Here is a 20240-nt window from a genome sequence, read left to right as displayed (position 1 = left end):
TGAAGATGCCGTCCGGAGCTGCCGCCGCCTAGAAGAAGAAGAGGAAGCAGTCCACAGGTGAATTTGCGGTCGAACTGTGAACACGGTCGGGCAAGTCATTCTCGCTTTGTGGTTCACCGCTTGTTTGCGTTCACACAGCCATCGTCATTGCCGCCGCAAATTTCATCGGCCGAGAAGCTGTCGAGTCGTGATGAAATCATCATTGGTGGTCAAGAAGCACCATTAGGAGCAAATACCAGAAGCCCCCTGAGTTTTGCTGGTCCGATCAGTGTTATTTATCCGTAACAACATCGAAGCTAACAAAGCCATCGGTTCTTTTCAGAGCCATCAAATTTGTGGAAAAGAGTTCAAAGAGAAATATTTCCGTCTTTATTTATAACTTCTAATATTCCTAAATCAATTCCACGGCTTCATACAAAATTTCATTTGTCATGAATAATTTATGACTCAACCATTTGAGATTGTACTCGCGGACGCTGCTGCAGTGCCGTCGGGGTGAGTGCTCAAAATTTTACAACGATTTGAAAATAGAGTGGCTTTTCCAACAGCGCCTTTTATGTTCCATATTTTATGGGAACACTTTGATTAGGAAAATTATCCCATGTAACAAAATTGCGACATATTAAGAATGCTTTTGAAAAAGACATTCTCATTGAAAAATTTTAAAAATTTAAGCACCCATGGATCAGAAATTAACCGTCATAATAAAGAAAACTATTAATTATCAATAGCTCGTATTGAATATTTAGGGAATGCCAATCATTCCAACAATTCATGTTCGAACAATTTCTCACGCATTAGTATTCTCCGCAATTTTCAAGTAATTCCAAGCCCAACACATTATTGGCACATACCCATTTCCCAGATTGGTCGATCAGAAAGCAAAGAGCACAAAAGGGAGGAGCAACATCTGCTATTCCAAGGTTATAAAACATGCTGCCTTCGTCGGATTCAGTTTCATTCCATTTCCGCTTTCGAGCTGGTAAGAGCTCCTCCGAACTTGCTTAGCGAGAAGTACCTCGCTGTAGAAGCCTGCTGAGCTGTTAATCCAGAATATGGTTTGTGAAATCGCTCAAGATTTCAAGATTGAGCTACGTTTTCAGATTTCAACTAAATACCTGTGATCCGCTACCCTGTTGCTGTTGTGCGCCCATGAAATATTCAGCTGGTTTGTCGAATAAACAGAGAACTTATTCACATCTTCTTCTTCTTCTTGGCATTAACGTCCTCACTGGAACAGAGCCTGCTTCTCAGTTTAGTTTTCTTATGACACTTCCCCAGTTATTAAGTAGAGCTTTCTTTGCCAAAGTTTCCATTTTTGCATTCGTATATCGTGTGGCAGGTACGATTATACTCTATCCCCAGGGAAGTCAAGAAAATTTCCATTACGAAAAGACCCTGGACCGACCGGGAATCGAACCCAGACACCTTCACCATGGCTTTGCTTTGTAGCCGCGGACTCTAACCACTCGGCTAAGGAAGGAATGCTATTCACATGCATTTGCATCTTTTTCGATTTTCCATACAAAATGACCAACTTTGGTAAGTTAGATCTCAGTTATTTATGGAAATATTTTCGAATGAAACTTTCACAGAACATCAGATGTAACTTGAATTTTAACATATATTTTTGAATAATTTTTTCAATCACAAGTTTATAAATAATAATGGTTTGACTAAACTGTAATTTTCGACGAAAAATTCAAAACTTTTTATCTTAAAATCTGATAGCCTTACACAAAAACTGTCTTCAGCAAACTTATTCATCTTGTCAAAATCTACAACTTTGCTGAAGATACCATGAAGCTATTCCTTCAATATGTTTAGTTATGTCAATTATAAAAAATCGTCAAAAAATTCACTTTAGTCAAACCGTTACTGCTTTTCAACGTGTGATTGGAAAAATCACTCAAATATATATGGTAAAATTTAAGTTATGTCTGATATTCTGTGAAAATTTCATTCAAATCGGTCCATAAATATTTGCGATATAGTTTATCAAAGTTGGTCATTTTGCATGAAAAATCAAAAGAGTTGCAGTTTTTTTTCTCAGCGAAGAGTTACACCATCAACGAAAATAGCGCGAAAGCAATAACCAATCGCGTGCGAGTAGCGAACGGAGTGACGAAACAACCAAGCGAGAACCCCACCACTCGCCATCGGTGAACGAAGCTCGAGCAAATAAAACCACTGGTTGTTCTGCTCCCAGCTCATTCACTAATCGAACGGCATAACGAACGGATCAAGCAGCGGAGCAGCAAAGAAGAGCGCGTGAAAGCCACAGCAGTGTGCGAGTAGCGAATGGGACCAGAGAGCAACGAAGCGAAAGCAACAACTGAAAATCATTCAGTGGACGGATTAGTAGTCAGCGCCTACCGGCGACCTGTTGGAAAGTAACACCAGCGAAATATACACCATCTGCCTCTCCTTACCATGCATTTTCTTGTACTTGATGAAGTCAATGAAATGGTTTGGTTTGGCGATGGAGCAGAGTTTTTAAGGATGATTTTACTTAACAAAGAGTTGTCATTCCAGTCCGTACGTTCGATCTGATCGGACGTGTTTCGGTTCTCTCACTTCAATCCGGTACAATTCCTGAGCAAGTTTGCACTGCGCGTTGGCGAGTGTTTCCAAGATGGATTATTTGGCGGTCGACCCGGCCGCCAGCAAAGGCGCTTCGAAAAAGCGTCCAACAAGCGGCAGCGACGATTCCCGTGGTGCCTCGAAGAAGCACACTGCAAGTGACTCCTACCGGCGTGATCCCCCTCTGAGAAAGGATAAGCCGAAGAAACTCACCTCCAGCGCTCAGCAAGAGTCGGACAAGATGGACGTAGCAAGCGGTGGCCTGCCGGGTCATCAACAACAGCAGCAACGCGAACGAGAAAAGAATCTCCTAGCAAGCAACACCTTCCACTCACTGAAGGATGGAGAAATCGGTGTCCCACCGGTGAACCAGCGACATCAGCGAAACGGAATGAAGCAGAACGCAACTGATCCTGAACGAAAGGTGAAGTGTCCACCGATTTTCATCAAAGGAAATCCACCCGAACTACTCTCCATGCTACGTGAGCGTATCTCAAAAGGCACTCTCACGTGCACTTTTCGACTTTGCATCGACGGACTCAAGGTTATGGTCGACACGAAACCTCAGTACTACAGGGTGTTGGATATCCTGCAAAAGGGGAAACATGAGTACTACACTCATGACATCCCCAGCGACAAGCCGCTCAAGGTTGTGTTGCGCGGGCTCGACGATATGGATCTCGGGCAACTTGAAAGAGAACTGGTGGAATGCGGACTGAAACCCACCAAAATTTTCAAAATTTCCCGGCAGGACAAGTCGAAGAAGTATCGCGACCAGCTCTACCTAGTGCACATCGAGCGTGGATCCGTCACGATGAAGGATCTTAAGTCTACAAGAATAGTGAACAGTACCGTAGTAGAATGGGATCGGTACAAACCAACACACCGCGACGTCACGCAATGTATGAATTGCCAACAATTCGGCCTAAAATCTAAAAAAAATGTTTTTGGGCTTAAACCAACGGAAAACATTATAAAATTGAGTAAACATGTGTTTTTGGCCTAAACTTAAGCGTTTGGCACTAAAATTGGGACAGGGCTTTAGGACCCTATTGGCCAGAACTTCCCCATCGCCAAAAGCCTGCAACATCAACCAGCTGTCAAGCTCCTTCAGCTTTTTCCGCCAACCGATGGCTGTCACCAAGCCCTCCGGGATTTAAACAGCAAAAAGAGTCTGTGCGCCCTGAGGAAGCCGCGCCGCTCTACACAGCTGCACAACTGGTGCCAATCTACGAAAAGCTATTCGCTCGACTCCGTGAGTGCAAGACCAGAACTGACCAGATCTACGCGCTGGGACTTTTCGCCATAGAAAATGCCTTTTAGAGTGGATCTGGCCAATTCAAACGCTAGCTTTCCATAGTTGGCCTTCTTAGGTTAAGTTAGGTAGGTTATAAAATTAAGTAATTTAAAACCCAAACCAAATGCCTTAAAAGGCAATAATGTTAAATTAAATTAAAATTTCTATACATTTTTCTGTTCAAACACTAAACCAACTTTTACCAGAGCTGAAATGCCCAACAGAGGCAGAAACAATCGAAATGTTAAATTAATGTAAATTCACATTAAGATATGAATAAAGAGATATTTTACTACTTAACAAAGAGTTGTTGATAAATATTCCAATCAATAAGAGTTGTTTTGAAAGAGTTCACTTTTAGCAGAATTTTCCTCGGAAAATTTCTGCTTTACCAAAGAGTTGTTAATGAAATTCCTGCAGCAAAGGGTCGAGTTTCTCCCCACGAATATTTCCAGCCAGGACCAGTCATGGAGGACAATCCATCCCGAACATCACCGCCCCTGCTTCCAAAATTCTCGAGTACGGAAATTGGAAAATGTATTAAAATTGCGACAGATTTTAAATACTGTTCAATAAACTGTTTCTTGACCAATTGCAATGAGCAACTATTGATCTGAATTGATTTTTCTACATGTTGTCTATTGCGTTAATCTGAGAAATAGGCTATATGAAATTGATGTCTTGGCAAGGGATGTACAAGATGAGCATTAAGCTGTTATTGCATCCCGACGGCACTGCAGCAGCGTTCTCGGAACATCCTCGAATTGTCGTTTTGTCGATTATTTGTGATAAATCAGATATTGTATGATGCTACGAGATGAATGAGATTATAGCAAGTATGTGGTAAGCACATTAAGAATTATTTCTAGCTATACTGTGTTTATCACGAGAAGTTCTTACTAGCTCGAAAGTGTAAATGAAATGAACCGAATCCTGTTGTTGTTACGGAGAGATTTAAACCCGAAGGTCATTCGTCCCTTAAATGAACCGAATCTGTCGAAGATAGAATGTTTTACATAATTTGAATTGCAGACGATGCTCCTCCCTTTCGTATTCTTCGCCTTCTTCTGATTGACCAATCTAGGATAAGGTACATGAAGTTGATGTCTTGGTTAGGGATTTACATATCTTGGAAAATTCACATGCGCGTTCGTATGCACAGTAAAAATATCAACATTATTTTAATAGCTTACAATAAATAAAAATCACGCATGTTTTGCTTTCGTGCAAATTTTAAATATTTCTGATCAATGTTCAATGTGTTCTGTTTTATATACTATGACATTTGCAATAGACTAACATGTAGAAAAATTTCAGATCAATAGTTGCTCATTACAATTGGTCAGGAAACAGTTTATTGAACAGTATTGAAAATCTGTCGCAATTTTAGGAATTTAGGAAGTGTTCCCCATTATATGATAAATCAACGATGCTGTTAGAAATACCATACAAGCTGAGTAGTATGATGTTATTACAGTCCGACGGCGCTGCAGTGGAAAATTCTCAAATTCATGTAATTATGTGGGGTAAATTATGAGAACCAAATTGTAGTATACCGCGATATGTAGATCATTATAGATAAATCAGTAGATATCATCCAATAAACCCTTTTATGAACGTATGTTGACCCTGAAAAGGGCCAATTGAACATGGGTGCTGTGACTACGAGTTTACCACGAGTCGAAATCTAGAAGCACGGATCGGTCAACCTAGAAATCTTGAAAACCAGATGCTGGATTGGCAGCTTGAAGATTAACAGCTCAGCAGATTTCTAGCAGCGAGGTACTTCTCGCTGAGCAAGTTCGGAGGAGCTCTTACCAGCTCGAAAGCGGAATTGGAATGAAACTGAATCCGAAGAAGGAAGCATGTTTTATAACCTCAGAATAGCAGATGATGCTCCTCCCTTTTGTGCTCTCCGCTTTCTGATCGACCAATCTGGGAAATGGGTATGTGCCAATAATGTGTTGGGCTTAGAATTACTTGAAAATTGCGGAGAATGCTAATGCGTAAGAAATTGGTCGAACATGAATTGCTGGAAGGGTTGACATAACTAAATATTCAATACGAGCTATTGATAATCAATAGTTTTCTTTATTTTGAAGGTAAATTTCTGATCCATGGGTGCCAACGTTATTACAATTGTTCAATGAGAATGTCTTTTCAAAAGCATTCTTAATATGTCGCAATTTTGTTGCATGTGATAATTTTGCTAATCAAAGTGTTCCCATAAAATATGGAACATCAAAGACGCTGTTGGAAATGACACTCTATTTTACAATTGTTGTGGAATGTTGAGCACTCACCCCGACGGCACTGCAGCAGCTTCCGCGAGTACAATCTCAAATGGTTGAGTCATAAATTATTCATGACAAATGAAATTTTGTATGAAGCTGTGAAATTGATTTAGGATTATAAGAAGTCATATATGAAGTCGGAAATATTTCTCTTTTAACTCTTTTCCACTAATTTGATGGCCCTGAAAAGGGCCGATGGCTTTGTTAGCTTTGATGCTCTTACAGATAAATAACACTGCGGGATGTTATCATTTGTTTGCCATGGTCAAACGGGGAATCCTCAACTCAAATGTATAAATTTGAGCAAGTTATTTGCTTATACGACGAACCGAAAGTTTCGTGGCGTAGATGGCGCACAACAGTAACAGGTAGTGGATCACCGGGCTTTAGTCGAAATCTGATGATGGCGGCGATGACGATGGCTGGGTGAACGCAAACAAGCGGTGAAGCACAAAGCGAGAATGACTTGCCCGACCGTGTTCACAGTTCGACCGCAAATTCACCTGTGGACTGCTTCCTCTTCTTCTTCTTCTTGGCGGCGGCAGCGGTGATGACTTTGGCTTCGGACGGCATCTTCTTTCGTTCGCTCGACAGTTTGATTTGAGCGAAGCAAGACAAACGGGGGCGTCCTTCGCTATCGATGACTGTGCCTGAGAAGCACGCCCGGTCAGAGCAAGACGATCTGTTGCCTGCTGAGATGCGATCCAAGCGGAGAATGGAAAGCAAATGACGTCAAATTTTCTCTAGCACCCGTATTTATAAATTTGCTTGAAATCAACGTTCTCTTTTAAAACAGTTATTAAACTATTTGGACAGGTATGTGTTATTCAGTAAGTAAACGACATGACCCTTCGATGTCTTGTCTTTCAATTGATGTGCCATTCAAGGAATTTCGTTAAACCAGCAAACAGTTACAAGAGTTCAAAATATTTCATGCCAACGTAAGGCTCTTGGTTTTGAAATTCCAATTTCACTCCAGTATAGAGAATTTTTATTTTACTTTCAAACTGTGCGGCATAATCAAATGCAAACGTATTCAGTTCCCGATGGTTAGTGCCTGTGCTTTTACTGTTCATAAGTCGCAAGGTGGAACTTTCCCCGAGGTCGTGTACGACTATGACAAAAGCCAGGATCAGCAATTGGTATATGTTGGTTTGTCGCGGGTTACTTCACTTACCAAGCAACACAAGGAAGCAACGACCAAACAAACAAATTCAATCATCTGGCATTATTCCTGGAACACCAAACACTGGTTCTCGGAACCACAGAACGACAAATGGTTCTTTTCAGGACTACCAAAATGAATCCAAAAAGAGTTAACTTCTGAAAACTTCATCCGATCAATAACAACACAAAACTAGTACACTTACAAATTCATACACTTGACAAATCAAATTATTAATCATCGTAGTTCTACGTCAACCCCGCGGTAATGTAATAGACATTACCCAGCCCAATTTTTAAATTGTTTAATTTTATCGAAGGAAATAATTCCGTTCGACCATGTAAATAAGACGAGCTAATTTATATTATATTATTTGGTGGATCCAGTACAGTGTTGATAGACTCACACTCAAAATCTCGATCAATACGCTCTCCCGTGAGAGCAAACTCATCAGAGATCTGCTTCGCAAATCTCACGCTTGAGATTTTGATGCAAAATCAACTCAATCAACTTAAACCGTAAACAATGATTCAGTCGCAAAATCCGGCAAAAACTCGTTAAACCCGGATGTTGTTGTTTACGTTAGAAAGGATTAACTTAATTTTACCAGACTAACAAAAAATTATTGTCATGTGTGAGTAAACTGTGGAAATGCGAGACAATGAGTTAAAAAGGTGAGCCAACTCATCCATGATTTTTTGACTGTTGAGTTGCATGATTGACAGCTCACGCATGAAAAATCTCAAGCGTGAGTTGTGAGAAATTGAGTTTTCCGCAACACTGATCCAGTAACAGTTCAAATTTTAATTCAAAGCACTTCAATGCCACAATAACACCAAATGGAGGTGTGGACAATATTTAATTAGTGTATAATGCCAAAATATTGTATGTGTAGGGTCGCAAAGAGCCGTATCAGTGAAAGCGCAGCTATTCAGCAAGACCAAGCTGAGAATCCTGGGTTTGAGGTCCACCACAAGTTGGAACGTAACGCCAGAAAGAAGATGAAGAAAAATATAGGTGCGAGTTATTCATTCCTGCTAGCAATGGCAATGGCTACTAAGATTGCAATGCACGTACTAGCGTATCACAGAATTGTTATTATTCAACTAGAATTGTACTCCGTTAACATTAAAACGCGTTGAAAGTGGTCTATCGCAAGTTTTCGCAAAAATAATTTGTACCCTACTTGAAAGCTCTTATTTTTAGCTTTCGAATGAGCTTATTCTCATCGAGGGCATTCGCGGGCTACTAATGTTTTAGGGTAGTTTTATAGAAAATAATATGTTTTTTGAAGATTGTTTTGTCTTAATTTACTTTGTATGAATTCAATGAAAAATTTTATTCAATTCAGGTGTACTTTATGTATCTACAAACAACTTCTCTGAAGATACCATGGCGGTTTGAGCTCTCTTTAAATTCATAAATAGCAGGTGAATAAGGGATCGCAATTATTTATTTTCTCGAAAAATCATGTCTATGGTCCACTCAAAGAGTTGTATAAAATTCAAAATTCAATTAATCTGCCTAGAAATTTGGATTTAAACCACCAATATGATAAGAAAGTCGGGAAAAATATTACCGTTCGGAGAAAACAACTTTGATTTTTGAGGTTTTGTCCGCCTTCGAACCATAGTGCACTGATCCCATCTTCTCGTCGCCACTGTGGAATCCTATCTTTCCGGTTCCCTCACACACTATGGTCTTATTCCGGAATCCCCGGAACGCGCTCGTTCACATCCACCTGTCACATAACACTCTGACCTGAGAACCATCAATTATTATTACTTTAAACCTCTGTGCCAAGGTTTATACACTTTCGAGACAAGGTTCATACAGCACTGTCAAGCGTAACAATTCAGTGCAGCCATCTAAAATATCACAGAGCACCACAAACCGTAAAATCAAGACGACAAAAACCCACACCCTCAGAGTTATGAAATTTGTGAATGAGACATAGAAACGCAGAATTCCATCGATACTCCAAGAATCAAGAATTACTCTTATATCACCAAAATTTTTCTTAGCTCTTCTTAGCTTTTTACCTTTTCTTTTGAGCATAGTTAAAAAGTTTTTTTGCAGAGATTTATGCATTAATTTTCCCAAGAATTACTGGAAAATCCACCCAAAAGTTTTTTTTTTCAGGAATGTCTTTTGAAAATACTGCAAAAAATCTTTATGGAAGTCCTACAGGAATTAATTCAGGATTTTTTTTCTAAGAATATACCTTACACAAATTTAAGGAATCCAAGAAGTAATATGGTGAGCAATTTTTTTTTTGAATTCGATAAAACAATATTTACTAGTTTTCTTAGAAATGTTCATAGACAAATTATAATTAAAATAAACCCTGAAGGAAGCATTGGATGAAGTCCTGAAGAAATCTCTAAGCTATTTTCTAACCCTAATGAATTCTTGGAAAAAATTCTGTTTAAATATTCGGAGGAGCTCTGAGATTATCCCAAGACCCATTCAATAAATCTATGTGCAACTTCGATTGTTCTGATCAACCATGGCGTACGAAAACTTCAAAACGGTCGCCTATTCTCATTGCTTTCTGCTTGCACTTCAAATTATAATGCTTTTCTTTGGAATCAATGAATTACAGAATCAAATATGACTCAATGGCGTTTTTTTTTTTCAATTTAGGTCGATCATTTAGACAAACTACTATCACTTCAACAAATGACAGGGTAAAGGTTCATTCACAAATTTCTTAACGCCAAAAATGACCATTTTCAATACCCACCCACCCCCTCGTAACGCTTTTTATACGCATATTTTACAAATTTTGTATGAGCCGTAACATCACGAGGACACCCACCCACCCCCTTCACCGTTATGAAATTTGGGAATGGGCTTCAAGTTCGATATGGAGTTCCACCGTCGATCCGAGCCTTCTCATCTTCATGGACACAGAGGGATAGATTGATGATGCTATCGCTCCAATGATGACGATCCGAACGTGCGCGGCTCTTTTGGAGCGCACCGGGGGAATATGTTAATAATTATGCTAATTTGTGGGAATTGATTTTTTTTCGGTCGTGGATGCTGTAGATCAGAAAGAAGAGATTTGGCATCTACCAAGGACCACGGTCGTTTCGGATAAAATGAAGTGGGGTTTCAGAGGAGCTGTGTGTTGTTTAGATTAACCTCTCAGGTCTGCCCGTCGAAAGGGGAGGTGGGTTTTGCGGTTGAATGATATACGAGGCGAGATAACCCAAGAGAGGCAAGAGATTCGGTTCAGATAGATGACGATCCGATGGTCCTGTCCTAACTCATAAAGAGGATGGGAAAAAGGGGACGGGGGGGGGGGGGGGGGTATTTTCGGCAACTGGTTCGGGGCTCTGAATGGCATTAGTTTTATTGAGTGAACCGAGCCCGGAATTTTAATCACCAAATAAAGCTCATCAGAGTCACTTGAGCCGCCGGCATTCGGTTGGTGAGCCAGAATGTGAACAGGTTTGATGATGGCTGTTAACCCCGATGGATTTTCGAGGAGTGTTTTCGGTCAGCTCTGACGCCAGCAGCTCTCAACGACAATGTGGCGGATATGTCCGTTTAGAGTGTCATTAGCGACACCTCTCGAGAGTTTCGTTTGATGATGTTAGGTTTAGAGATATTTGTTTAAAATGTAATACAACCTTCATACACCAAGTTTAGTTTTAAACAATCGTATTTTGATTAATCAATGACATAAGCGTAGCTTAGTTTTTTTTTAATTATTGGTCTCATTATTCATAGCTTCAACAAATCAGTCATTTTCGTAATTTTAGTTGTTGCATTTTGTTTATGATTCTGTGAATATAGTGCTCTGTAGAGTGCCTGTAAATAAGAGTGACGTCATGTTTCAGTTTTGACAGGTCTCCTGCGCGATTGGAACGCGGATTTATATGCAAATGACAGTTCGCCGCTTTTCCAATTCTGACATTGACGTCATTCTTATTCGCAACAACGAAGCAAAAAAGCACTCGCATCAACGGAAAACCTCGTAAGGAACTGTCATCGTAAGCGTGAAAAAAGCAAAAAATGTCTCTCTCTTTGTTTTCCTCACAGAAAACCGAAGAAAACATCAGCAGCTTCGTAGTCGCGAATTTAAAGAGATTGCTAATAGTATTTTCTCAAGTTTTTTTTCTATAGATTACATTTTTAGAATCACAAAAAGTTCGTTGATTATTTTTGGCTAGATTAACATAATTTATTTTTTTATAAGAACTTTTTTTAACGCTACTTTTTTTCGAAGAAACTAATAAAAGAGTTGATTTTTTATGAATACTCCGCACAAATTTTTAGAACTTTAAAACTTTCACATGTTACTCAGTTAAATTCAGTAAGATGATTCGGAGATCAAAGTAGAATCCAATTTGCATAACCTCAAATGATTCCGAGTCCCTTCACCGATTTATGTCCAAGAAATCATCTCTTCGCTAAATCTTTACCAGCAGTTCATTTAAAATGCTGAGCTCGTCGAATCTCCCTTATCATTCGACACTCTCAGTGGACCTCCTTGAATTCTTCATGAAAAGTTAGCAGCGAGTGAGCCACCTTTGGACGGTTTTCCCACCGGAATAATTTCGGGATTCCGACAAGACAAGCCGTACATGACCGTCCAGGGCAGGGCACGAAAGGTGAGCGATAAAATCTATCCTAACGAATTATCTTCCTGGAAGCATCCCGGGCTTAGGAGAGGAAAGGAGACGATTGCGTTTTCTCGTGTTGGGTCTATGGCCAAAAAAGAGAGACCAAATCCAACTCAGCCCGAGATGCTGATCACGGATCCCGGGACGATGGTGGGGATACGCGGCTTGAGCATGGCCATCCTGCATAAACGATGAATCGACCTTCCACGAAGCTCCTCAGCCATGCGAAGCGAATCCGCTGCCGCACGATTCCTTTGTGCCTAATTTAGATTGCGATTGAGATAAAGGATCAAGTTTGAATTAATGGTTTCACGGTTCCCCGTACGTGATTAGATTCAATTTTAGAAACGGTTCGTCAAGACATGCGATTTTTTGTTTGGGGAAATTGGAATTTTCAGCCATGCAGAATCAACACATTAACTGACCCACTCTCGACTCCACACGTCTAGAAGATGCCAGTTTAAAGATGAAATTCGCGCCTTCCGCTGTTGTGAGCTAATCCACTTGATACAGTTTCCCTGTAGGTAAGAAGTTTGCAGCTTACAAAGATTTTCCCATCCTCTCCAGGTCGCCTGTCATTGCCACCTCCTTCGGGGCGTTGTTTTGTGTGCTAAATTAACATCATCAAAATGTAAAACATGAAACTAAATTAAGCAACACCATCCATCGCATCGGTACGACACAGGTTCCGACAACTTATGGCTGGCAAATTTCTCCCTCTTTGGTCGACTCGTAGCAAAGTAGCTTGAACTGAGTGTTGAAAGGGAGATGGGGCTACAAGGAGCTAAAGCTAGTAGGTTATTTTTTTTACGAAAGGCAAGTGGGATTGTAAGAAGTTGGGCTAGAAACTACGAGACTAATGGTAATGCAATGAACATCTTGCCACTTTTCTACAGTGGACAAAGTTGAGTTCAGTTGCATCGTACCTTCGTGCTGTGCGTACACGAATTCTCTCTGCTCTTGGAAGTTTTTGTTAAAACTATCTAAAGCAATAAAACAGTACTTTTCAGTGCTAAAATAAAAAAATGGTTCTTTTCAGTGCTACTTAAACAGTACTTTTCAGTAGTATTTTTTCTACTATTGATCCCTTCCGATCCTTGTTTGGACCCGTGCCTTCGATTTTTCGAAAGCTAGCGATGGTTATCCTTGGGAAAAAACCTCTCGAAGGTTACGTCTTCTTCGTTTATTCACCAAACATGGTTGCAACTACAAACAAAATAAAGGGTGAATTTCTGAATTCACAACTTTCTTCCATAAAGTGGGGTTTAAAATTAGCACTAAACGTGGATTGCGAACTTTCTTCCAAGGGTGAAATGGATAATGTTGATAATACCATCGAAATGAGCAATCAGTTCAGTTGCAGGCTCTTTGATTCAAGTGAGTGTAGTATCCGGACACTTTCCGACTGCTTTTAGCCATCAGCCGATTTTCCACTTCGGCTGAAAATTCAACAGCCGTTTTCACCACCGTCATCCACAACAATCTTCACTAAACTGAAGTCTCGATTCGACGACTAGCCTGGAAGCTGTTTTCGCGCTCATTCAAGCTGTCAATAGTTACACTCAAATCAAAAAGTGCTCATATAGAACATGCACGCTAAAATCAAGCATGCACGCTCAACTAAATTCAAGTAATATTTCAATTGAAAAGCAATAAACCAGCTCTAGCTACCACAGTGAGGAAGCAAAGAGTGCCGCCTATCGTAATCAGTTGTTCCGAATTTGAGGGATTAGGCAGGAGATCTTGAACTCCATTAGGGGAATCAAGGTTTCCTTCCAAATCGCAAACAAAGGCCATTGTCGCGTTTTGCCGGAAACTCTTAAAGATCGTAAACTTCTTCTCAAACATTTTGAAGAAAAGAAGCACCATTTTTTTACTTATGACGACGAAACTGGACGTTTGTTCAAAGTCTTGAAAGGACTCTCAAATGACTATAAGTCACCTGAAGAGATCAAAAATGGAATAAATGATTTACTTGGATTTTCCCCAGACCAAATAATCATTATGAAAAAGAGAACCCAATCTTGCATTGATCGGAAAGGGCTTTCTCAAAAATATTATTTAGTTCAATCTAAAAAAGAGATCTAAATAATATTAAAGCTTTATAAAAAGCTAGACTTATGTTCGATGTCCGTGTGACATGGGAACATTTCCAGAAACCTGGAGGAAATTACCAGAACCCCACTCAGTGCCGTCGGTGTAAAAAGTGGGGTCATGGTACAAAAAATTGCCGCATGGATGCTAAATGCATGATTTGCGGAGGTAATTCTCACGCTAAGGACGTCTGTCCAGTGAAAGAAGATACCACTAAGTTTATATGCTCGAATTGCGGGGGCAGTCATAAGTCAGATTTTTGGGCTTGCCCTTCGCGTAGGCGAGTCGTCGAGGCTCATGTCAGGCAGATGAACAATAATGTCCGTTACGATAACGGTCGTTTCCGGAATTTCCCTGGTAGAGTATCGAACAATACTCATTTTTTTAGCTAACGATCCCTGGATTAAGAATCATACCCTTCAGGAAGATTATAATCGTGCTCATTCACGAACTAATTTTAATCCGTCGGGTAGCCGTTCGAATCTTTTAATTTCGAATGTATCTACCCAAGGAAAATCCTTTGCCGTTATCGTAGCAGGTAATTTGAACTCCTCCCCTTTTCATGCTACCCGTTCTGATTGTTTCAAATCAAATGGAAAAAACCCTGCCGCCACAGGGAACTTCTACTCCGCTTCTTCGTCTACCGAAAATTCTAACGGAAAATCATTAGATAATGTACCCACTTCAAGTGATATACTTTATTTTTCTAACTGAACAATTGAATCAAATGATTGATACAATGTTCAAAGCCACCACTATGACTGAAGTAGTCCAAATTGGTGTAAAATTTACTAATCAAATTGTTATTGGATTACGTTTTTTGGATTACGTATGATAATGATCGACTTGATGGGGCGTGTGGGGGAGTTGCTATAATCATTCATAGGCGTATCATCAACTGTTTTCGTTATTTGAAACTAAAGTTTTTGAAACTTTAGGTGTTTCTGTTGCAACACAGGTTGGTAAATATACTTTCATAGCTGCCTATTAGCCTTTTCAATGCTCTGGACAGCAAGTTAATTTGCTCCAAATTGACTCGCAATAAGTCAAATTTTTTTGTCATTGGTGACTTTAATGCCAAACATCGGTCATGGAATAATTCTCAAAGTAATTCCAACAGCAGAATATTATTTGATGAGTGCTCTTCAGGATATTACTCAATTCAATACACTACATGTTTTTCCTCTTCGCCCTACATGTTTTTCCTCTTCTAGAAACCCATCTACGATTGATTTGGTCTTAACCGAGTCTAGTCATCTTTGTAGCCAATTGATTACTCATGCTGATTTTGATTCTGATCATGTACCTGTTACATTTCAAAATTCTCAATCCTCTCAATTATTTTCGAGCCGACTGGAACATATATGAAACATATGTTGACTCTCATCTTGATGTTAGCATTTCTTTACAAACAAAACTTGATATTGACAATGCTCTTGAAACTTTAACAAATTCCATAGTTGAATTTGAATCCATGATCATAGATGATGATCTTAAACTCTTGATCCGTCTTAAAAACGTGAGGAGAAGGCAATTTCAACGCACTCGTGATCCAGCTATGAAAATTTTATGGCAAGATTTGCAGAAAGAAATCAAGAAACGTTTTTCACAATTAAGAAACAAAAATTTTGAAAATCAAATTTCTCAGTTGGACCCTGGCACTAAGCTCTTTTGGAAATTATCTAAAATTTGGAAAAAACGTCAGAAACCAATACCGTCATTGAAAGAGGAAAACAAATTATTACTAACTAATTGCGAAAAAGCTCAAAAAATTGCTATGCAGTTTGAAAGCGCGCACAATTTTAATTTAGGACTCACTAGTCCAATTGAAATTCAAGTTGTTTTTTCTCATCTGTAGAGCCTTTTAACCACTGCTTCCATTATTTAGGAATATTGTAATATGAACCATGTTTTATTTGGTGCTCATTAAATATCCTTTCAAAATTCAAGCATGTGCTAGAATGGTTGTATGACATTTGCCAGAAAACCATTTACCAGAAAGCCGTTTGCCAGAATCAATTTGCCAGAATGGATCATTTGCCAGAAAACCATTTGCCAGAATGGACCATTCCCCAGAAAGTCATTCCCCAGAAAGACCATTTTCCAGAAAAAATATTACTTCATCAATTTGCTTTGTGTAGCAACATTTAGGTGTGTAAAATCTTTCGAATCATTATGATTTTCAGCGTACGATACATAATTATATGCAAAATAATTGTGACGTAAGTTTTTAAGCTTTTTGTTTGATAAAATGTTTTAAACTAAACATGCAGCTATTCAGCAAGCTGACGGACGTGAGTTCGAATTCCACCGGGCGATTGAAGAGTTTTCCGGCAGCCTGTCGCAAATGTTGTAAAACAACTTTAAAACAATAAATAATGCGGTTCAAATTATTATTAAGAGTAAAACAGTTTAACGTTCTTTTCAAGGACTGAATAATGTATTTAAATATATCACCGAAAGAACATTGGGTAGTCATTTGAGTTATATTGTTCCAATGATTATTGGCGCTAAACTGATCATATTTCAAACATAATTTTCCCTTCTTTCACTCAAAGGCTGTTCTTTTTAGTTGTTTTGAAATTTTTTTTCCGCAGAGATACACTATTCATGTTTCAGAAATTATTCAATTAAACTAATTCGTGTCAAACGTTTCAGCTTTTTTGTTCTCAGACCAGCTATGTAAGTAGTGAAAATTGCATAAAATTGTATGCGAAGGATTTTAACAACATAGACACACGCTGCACAATGGTCGGAAAAAAGTGAAGTTTGGCCAAAACTATTTTTATCGCCTTAATCGATGAAATATGTAATCTGAATATGTTATTTGGCGTTTTTATTGTTTCACAAGGGGTTATTCACAAATTACGAAACTTAAAAAAAAAGATTTTTTTTAAATTAAAATTGTTATCAAACTGGGCTGAAAGTGCAAGTTTTGTTTATATTTGATCGAGTTTGATCAAAATGTATATGAATAGTGGTTAAATCTATTATAAATAAACTTTGTATGAAAAATATCGTCAAAATATATGTAAAATATTGAATTATTCAAATGGCTGTAACTTGCAAATCAGTAAATTTCTGCAAAAAAATTAAAGGTTTTTTGTAAGACCTAAGGATGCTTAATGATGTGCAATATTCGCAACGGCGGCGACATGACGCGACAAGAGTTGTTTTTCATGTTCAAAATCATCAAAATTACTAAAGTGTACTATTGAATAGTATTAAAACTTCAACCAAATATTTTTTCCATCCTCATGCTCGATACAAGTGTTGAACCATTAGCTTTCAGATAGTGGGTAACTCTGGGGAAATATTGCATTCCGAAATTTTACATTTTGTGCTTTATTTTATTGTTACATGATTCAATTTTTTGACTTCAGCCAGTTTGCCGTCATAAAAGTCATATAAATTTGAATTTTAGTTCAATTTCAATTAAGGATCATAATGATATAACACATGAGGTATATTTTAAAACAAAAAAATCATAAAAATCTCAAAAAAGTTTTTAGTAGTTTTGGCCGCCCTTTATATGGAGCCCGACCATTGTGCGCTGGTGGTGACCAATCGATTAAATTTTCAGCTGGAATGGCTATTTGGGTCTCTAGATTTGCGCTCTTGAAATTTTGAGGTTTGGCTTCGAAGCATCTTCACAAATATGTCGATCAATTGATATCAAGGTTGAAAACGAATTACAAAAAATGATTCTGGGAAATGGTTTTCTGGCAAATGGTCCATTCTGGGGAATGGCTTTCTGGCGAATGGTACATTCTGGGGAATGGTTTTCTGGCAAAAATCATTCTGGCAAATTGATTCTGGCAAATGGTTTTCTGGCAAATGTCATACAATCGTGCTAGAATAAGGGCGTAACTCGCATGATCGATTTCTCTTCATCGATCCTCTCTTCTGTGAATAAAGGTGACAAGATGCAAGTTTATCAGCAGTATTTCACCTCAGGACGCAACTTTGCATCGCTACCAAACGGTCTGAAGTGAAAAAATGTCTTGTCACCTTTATTCACAGAAGAGAGGATCGATGAAGAGAAATCAATGATCAAAATTGAGTTCGGCTAGTGCCGATCACCACAGCGACTTACGCCCTTATTCTAGCACACGCTTGAATTGAGATGTGATAGACATTGGTTGATGTGTCACACTGTCCCAACTGGGCACAGTTCGTTTTATTAAGTCTATTGCCAAATTTCCAAGGGCTCTAATAACCCTTTTCCAAATGTTAACATTTTTTGATTAAGCAGTGCTCCGCAGTTGCAGAGTAAATGCTCAGCAGTTTCGTTTTCAGCTTGACAAAAACGACACTCAGAGGATTGGATTTTTCCTATCTTTTGAAGATTTGGGCCAGTTATTACCCTAAGATTCAGTATAGCCCGGGCTATAGCTAGACTGGGTTTATCAAGTTACTCAAGGCTACGAAAATATTCTCGATCAAGAGTTCGTTTTCGAAAATTCCTGGGAGACTGATTTGGAAGAATTGAGTTGATATATTTAACAAATGTGGTTTGTGAATTTTTGGCAATCCTTTAATTCTTGGTAGAACTGGATTAGAAACTTTGAGACGGCTAGTGTTATCTCCAAGAAGTGGCTTACATTCTTTTAAAGTTTTTTCTACATGTCTCACCATTGTGGGAAGTGGATCGACTCTAAAATGCCTATAGGGACCAGTGGTTATTTTTTCGTTCATTTGATTATCATAATCATCTTTATCCAAAATAACCACTGCATTGCCCTTGTCCGCTTTTACATGGTATACCGACTTATCCCGAAGTTCACTCAAAACTTTATCCTCATCACTATTTTGACCTCTTAATTGAAATTTGTTTTCTTTTAAAGACTCTTCAGTGTCATTTTTAGCTGATTCTTGCAACTCTATTGGTATTGTGTGTGTAATGGCGGTTTCAACATCGATTATTGTCTGTTCAATATCTGGTTTTGTGGCAACCGCATATGCTAATCCCTTATTGAGAAGCGTCAATTGTTCTTCTAAGAACTGCTGCGTCGAGTGATTGACCACAAAACCTCCAATAGAATGGACTTTCGGCAATGCTGTGACCACTTATTGTGCTGCTTATTCTTTAAAATTGCTAATTTTTTGAGTGAATATCTTTCTTTCTACGTGCTTCGCACTCCTCTGCTTGTATCATCTTGGTAAGGAAAAGTGGAAATTCCCAAGGGTATTGTTTGGCCAATTTCAAATGTAAACTATAGCACTTCAATGTTTGTGAGTTCAGTTTTGAGTGCAACTTCTTGATACTGGATCGTAAATATTTTGATTCCATTTTCTTAATAATGTCCTGGGGGACCTGACCTCTAACCTTAATTTTATGACTCTTTGGTGTGAGATTAAGCTTACGACACTCACTTAAAAATGCTATGTCCTTTTTCAATCCTGCGATCGACTTCTTCAGCTTGATAAAAGTATTTGATTCGGAAAGCGTAGAAGCCATTACAACTCTTTAATGAATGTTCGAATCCTCTGAGCAGAATCTCAAATAGAGAAACTTAAAAGTAGATGGAGTACCGTGTACCTTTTAATTCCGCTCCTAAATGCGAGTAACTGACACTGAAGAAGACTGCAAGTGGTAGTCGAAATACGCGTATCTGTCAAAGATAAGCATTTAGGAGCGGGATTAAAAGGTACACGGTACTCCATCTACTTTTAAGTTTCTCTACTTTTTAAAAAGGTCATTTTGAACAGAAAACGAAAATTCAATTTTTGCCAATGAACAGTTTGGATTCCGCTATGGACATTCGACCACTCATCAACTTTTACGTGTAACGAATTTGATCCGTTCCAACAAATCTGATGGCTATTCTACTGGTCTTGGGGACGGACCTGGTGTAGTGGTTAGAACACTCGCCTCTCACGCCGAGGACCTGGGATCGAATCACATCCCCGACATAGTCACTTATGACGTAAAAAGTTATAGTGACGACTTCCTTCGGAAGGGAAGTAAAGCCGTTGGTCCCGAGATGAACTAGCCCAGGGCTAAAAATCTCGTTAATAAAGTCAAACCAACCAACCATCTACTGGTCTCGCTCTTCTAGGCATAGAAAAAGCATTCGACAGTGTTTGGCATGAAGGTTTGATCGTAAAATTAAAAAAAAACTTTAATTTTCCAACATACATTGTTAGAATAATTCAAAGTTATCTGT

The sequence above is a fragment of the Aedes aegypti genome, chromosome 3, assembly GCF_002204515.2.
Source record: "Aedes aegypti strain LVP_AGWG chromosome 3, AaegL5.0 Primary Assembly, whole genome shotgun sequence".
Classification (NCBI taxonomy): Eukaryota; Metazoa; Arthropoda; class Insecta; order Diptera; family Culicidae; genus Aedes; species Aedes aegypti.
Note: the sequence above shows the minus strand (reverse complement) of the source record.